The 5,210-nt window shown below is 42.8% G+C and overlaps 1 pseudogene; it reads right to left on the reverse strand.

Moving 5' to 3' along the window:
• Positions 1-299: 299 nt before the first annotated feature.
• Positions 300-1,216, reverse strand: LOC127201080 (60S acidic ribosomal protein P0-like; annotated as a pseudogene).
• Between the last annotated feature and the right edge of the window lie 3,994 nt (positions 1,217-5,210).

The following is a 5,210-nucleotide window of genomic DNA, read 5'->3' on the forward strand; positions in this document are numbered from 1 at the left end:
ATAGAATAAATTCTATAGAATAAATTATCTGAGTGACTATTAGTTTTAAGAGACCGATAATGGCAAATGTTGGCAAGAATGTGGGACAACATGAACATGTTTACTCCAGTACACTTAAGGGATCACTTTGGAAAACTGGCACTATTTCTAAAGCCTAAGACATCGTGTGACTATTCTAAAACACATGCTCAAAAGAAATGTGTGCACACATCACAAAACACATATTACAGAATATACTTTTTCAGAGAAGTATGCCTTTATTTCCATGTTTCTCAAGTTAAGCTGGCTTTGAGAGGTGATTAGTCAAAGAGACCAACTCCCATGTCCTCGTTTAATTCCTCCCACTCTTCTTCGGCTTCAGCCTTGGCTGGGGCTGCAGCGGCAGCAGCCACAAACACTAATGGATAAGCTAAAAGTGCCTTGACTTTCTCAGCAAGAGGGAAGGTGTAGTCAGTCTCCACAGACAAAGCCAGGACCCACTTGTACCCACTGATGATAGAGTGTGGCGCTGAGGCAACAGTCAGAAAACCAATCTGCAGACAGATGCTGGCAACATTTCCAACACCCTCTAGGAAGCCAGAGTGAAGAGTCTGCTCCGTGATATCAAGCTCGTCAGGGCTATAAATGCTACCATTGTCAAACGCCTGCTGGATGATCAGCCCAAAGGAGAAGGGCGAGATGTTGAGCATGTTCAACAGTGTGGCCTCGCTGGCTCCTACTTTGTCTCTGGTTTTTATCAGCTGCACATCACTCAAAATTTCAATGGTGCCTCTGGAGATTCTAGTGGTGATGCCCAAAGCCTAGAAGAAGGAGGTCTTCTCAGGCCCCAGACCTGTGTTCTGAGCTGGCACAATGACCTCACAGGGGGCGATAGCACAAGCAGGAGCAGCAGCAGGCACCTTATTGGCCAGCAGCATGGCCTAATCTCGGTGAGGTCATCCTTGGTGAAAACAAAGCCCACACACCCCCAGATGTGAGGCAGCAGCTTCTCCAGAGTGGAGTTATTTTCCAGGTGGCCACTGGTGAACTTGCGCATCATGGTGTCCTTGCCCATCAGCACCACGGCCTTCCCTCGCAGGGACAAGCGCATCTGCTGCATCTGCTTGGAGCCCACACTGTCTGCTCCCACAATGAAGCATTTTGGGTAATCATCCAAAAGTCGAATGATCTTAAGGAAGCAGTTGGCCTTCCAGGTCACCCTATCTTCCCTGGGCATCATGGCGGTACATCAGGGATTGCCATGCAGGGCTTAAAGACAAAGTCACTCTAATGAGGATGCCTGGCGAGCCAGAATATTCTTAATAGTTCTATTCACGGTGTACCTCCTAAGCCACCTAAAAGTACAGTAATGAAAGAGAAGGAAGTAGTGTATTCACATAATAGAAAGTTATTCGAGAAGGAAGGAAATAAGATGTCACCTATAACAAGGTGGACGAGACTGTCATGGGTATTATAACAGGTAAAATAAAGAGCAACAAAACCCATATATCATACAGGGTTCATTTGTATGAAGTCAAAAATCATGCAAAAACTAAGCTACATAAAGATGATGAACAACACTATTCTACCATTGTGTTTACCTCTGGGATAAGGGCGCTCGCTGGGTAAAGCCTAGGGCACCTCTGGGGATACAGAGAAGGCTTCCCTGCCGTCACCATGATGAGTGTTATGTACAATGGACACACATGCCAGCACCCCGGAGCTGCACACTGGGCATAGCACAGTGTCTTCCTATCGCTTATACGTAGTGTGTCTAAGCTGATGAGAGTTTAAAGCAGTCACACTCCATGCCACCAACTTCCTGAGTCAGGAGAACCTCACAAAGACTTAGCAAAATTAAAATGAACATAGTCGAAGGTGAAACTCTGATGTGGCAGGCCACCGCAGGGTCCAGGAGCAATTGAATTGACTCAGTGCTCTCTCATAATGAGATTCTGCAAGTTTGGATTTAGCTGAAAGCACAGAGAGACTCCAAAGGAGCTATTAAGGACGGTTGAGCAAGCTGTTATATTCCTTTTTTGAACATAGTTTTTAATGAAAAGGATATTTGAATGCCTAACTGTAAATGAAATGGATATTTGAATATACCAGTTAGGTAAGTCAATGGAGATTCATTAATGTCTAATAAACTAATTCAAAGATTTTACAATGGAAAAGGATAAGAAAAAAACTGGAAGGTGCTTTTCACTCATTTACAGACAATTCAATAGTTTTCATGCAGAAACCCAAGGGAATTTTTATTGAATTCAATCCTTGAATTGTGTCTAGCTAATGGGCCCACTCCTATTTACATCATTTTCCATTAAGGACAACCCTGAAAGGAAAAAAATCAACAGCCTTTGTTTTCCTTGAAGGACCAACACTTCCTTGGCTAACTTTACTGCCTTCTTATAAAAGCATATCTTTTATCAGCTAAGCTGGACCCTTCCAAGAACTGAAATTTACATAAATAGTTAGAGAAAGTTATCTATGATCTTGAAGGGAATCTCCTGGAACTGGTGGAAGAGATGGTTAAGAATGAGACTTGTCCACGCCTTGGGCAGAGCTCCAGGTGTCCTCAGGAAGAGTGAGAAGGAAGGATAGAAAGACCCAGGAGGACAAGAATGCAGCAAAAAGACCAACAGAAGAGTAACCTAGATCCATGGGAGCTCACAGGGACAGAAGTACCAACCAAACAGCATGCATGGCTGGACAGACCTAGACCCCCTACACATATGTCACCAGTGGGCACTTTGATCTTCATGTGGGTCGCCTATAAGTTGAGCGGGTACTGTCTATGACATGAACTCTTATTGCTACAGAACTTCAGCACCGTGCGTGGGGCTACTTTAAGCAGTGACATCAACCAAAAGGATACACATGCAGTTTTCAAGCTGTCACTGTTAAGACATGCTGATGGTATAAGAGCTAAAATAGAAAGATTTGGTGGCACTGCACTCTCACTCTCTCTCTCTCTCTCTCTCTCTCTCTCTCTCTCTCTCTCTCTCTCTCTCTCTTCTCTCTCTCTCTTTCTCTCTCTCTCTCTCTCTCTCTCTCTCTCTCTCTCTCTCTCTCTCTCTCTCTCTCTCTCTCTCTCTCAACCGAAAATGTAGGCTTCACTATCCCATACCTGTCTACAAATAACCATGAGAATAGGCTGAGCATTATTTAGAGGCTGTACATAAATTTGAGAAAGGAGACACATTCACAAATATATACCCTGAGAACAAGGAGGCTTGGCTGTGTTTTAGAAACTCAGTGTTTTCCCAGGTTGATCGGAATCTACAGCCTCTGCTTCTAGATCTATCTCTCCTCAACTCAACCCAGACTGGTTCCTTTCTTCTTTCTTTATGTTTACCTAATAAAACTAGAAAGCAAGGTTGACTGTGTGCCAACCTTTTAAAATTTTTTTTACTGATTCATTGTAAATTTCACATCATACACCTCAACCCCATTCATCTCTTCATCTTTTCACCCTCCACCCTAGCAACCTGCCCCCACAAAAAAAAAAGAAAATAAGACAGAATAAAAAAATATGTGGAAGCTGTAGTGTGTCATACAGTATATACCCTTCTGTCCACACATTTTTCACTTGCAAATGTTCATTGCAATGAGTCACTGGTCTCTTTGGAGGCCTCTGGCTTCTGCTGCTCTGTCAATACTGGATCCTCACCTGAACGCCCCGTGGATATCATGTTGTTTCCCTGTCTCATGGAGATCCTGCAGCTTTGGATCTGAAACAAATGACTTTATAATGCAAAATTTTTCATGAAAATGAAAGGTCCCTCGGAGTCCTCTTATGGGAAGCGTGTAGCCAGGAGCCGGCAATGCTACAGGTCAAGGTCAACATCTGTCCATCTCTACCTGTACATCCCTTACTCTTATCCCTGTATCTTTATCTACAGCATTGCTAGGATGGAGACCATTTACAGTCTCCCAGTCAGCTACACTCCAAGACCCACAGCCCATGTGTTTACAAGGATGTATTAATTCAGACACATCAATACAAGAAACCAGAAACAGTTTCCATGAGAAGCAAGGAACGACTAGGGCAGGAGCTCTCCAAATTCACCCACAGACAAGTCTCTAGTACAGTCCAGTAATTGAAAAGTTCCCCTTATCCCCTAACCCAGCATAAAAATAAACGTGACGTAAGCACGAGACTCATCATTAGCTAAAAACATGGGAAAGACCATAATGTTCACTGTTTTGCATCTGTTCTTCAGAATTTCCAGGAGCCCTATAGTTAGTGCCATGGGGTCAGCTGTATACCTGAAGTATTGGAAACAGACTACATGCCAGCTCCCTGATACTTGGATAGAAAGAGCTTTCTGCCTATTGTGCTGAGGGCAGTTAAGTCCAGGAAGATGCTCAGAAATGAATCTGTCTAGCATCAAAATAAAACCCACGCTTATAGCAGCTGATTTATTTGGTTGATACACGCTATTGCTATGGCTTATAATTTTTAAGGCATGTGAACTGGGACATATTAGATATTACCAAAGGAGTGAGCTGATGATTTACAGAACTTCATATCGGGCCTGTTGACCTTCCCAATAAGAAAGGTTGGTGGTCGTAACAACACTGAAAAACACAGCCCTTGGGAATCAATTTAATGTAGAATAAACTCTTTAACAACCAGTGAGATAGCCATATCAGCTGCGCCATCTGCAGATTAGGCTGCTCTTGTAAAAAGCACATTTTTAATAAAAAATTCATAGACTTTATTTTTGAAAACATATGTTCCCATCAGAAACAATCCAGCAACTTCTCTGATTATAAGCATCCTCACTTTAGAAGAGCATTGCATTTAACAACAAGCAAACAGAAGCATGAGATAGGGAAAGGCCACTCATCCCCCCCAGGAAAAGTGAGTGCCTGTGCAATTTTCTTAATGTCCTAAAATACATCACTGGTCACAAAACAATGATACACCTGTGTGCCCTTGGTTCTGCTTGAAATGCATTCGTCTGGTCCCCACTGCAAACCCTGTGATTTTTGTGGACAAGCCAATACAACCAATAGATGGATTTAACCACCGCTGATCCTTCACATCAGCATCCTCACTCAGAAGCTTGTCTTTGGAGGTTTTGTCATCTCAGTTATCAGAATCACATGCCAAAGAAATATCCAAAGATGTCAATCATAGCATATCTTTAGCAAAATCAAATACTTTCACAAAACATCTGAGAGTGTCCATTCTTGTTAGCACAAATATTCAGAAAGTGTGC

The sequence above is a fragment of the Acomys russatus genome, chromosome 17 (assembly GCF_903995435.1).
Source record: "Acomys russatus chromosome 17, mAcoRus1.1, whole genome shotgun sequence".
Classification (NCBI taxonomy): Eukaryota; Metazoa; Chordata; class Mammalia; order Rodentia; family Muridae; genus Acomys; species Acomys russatus.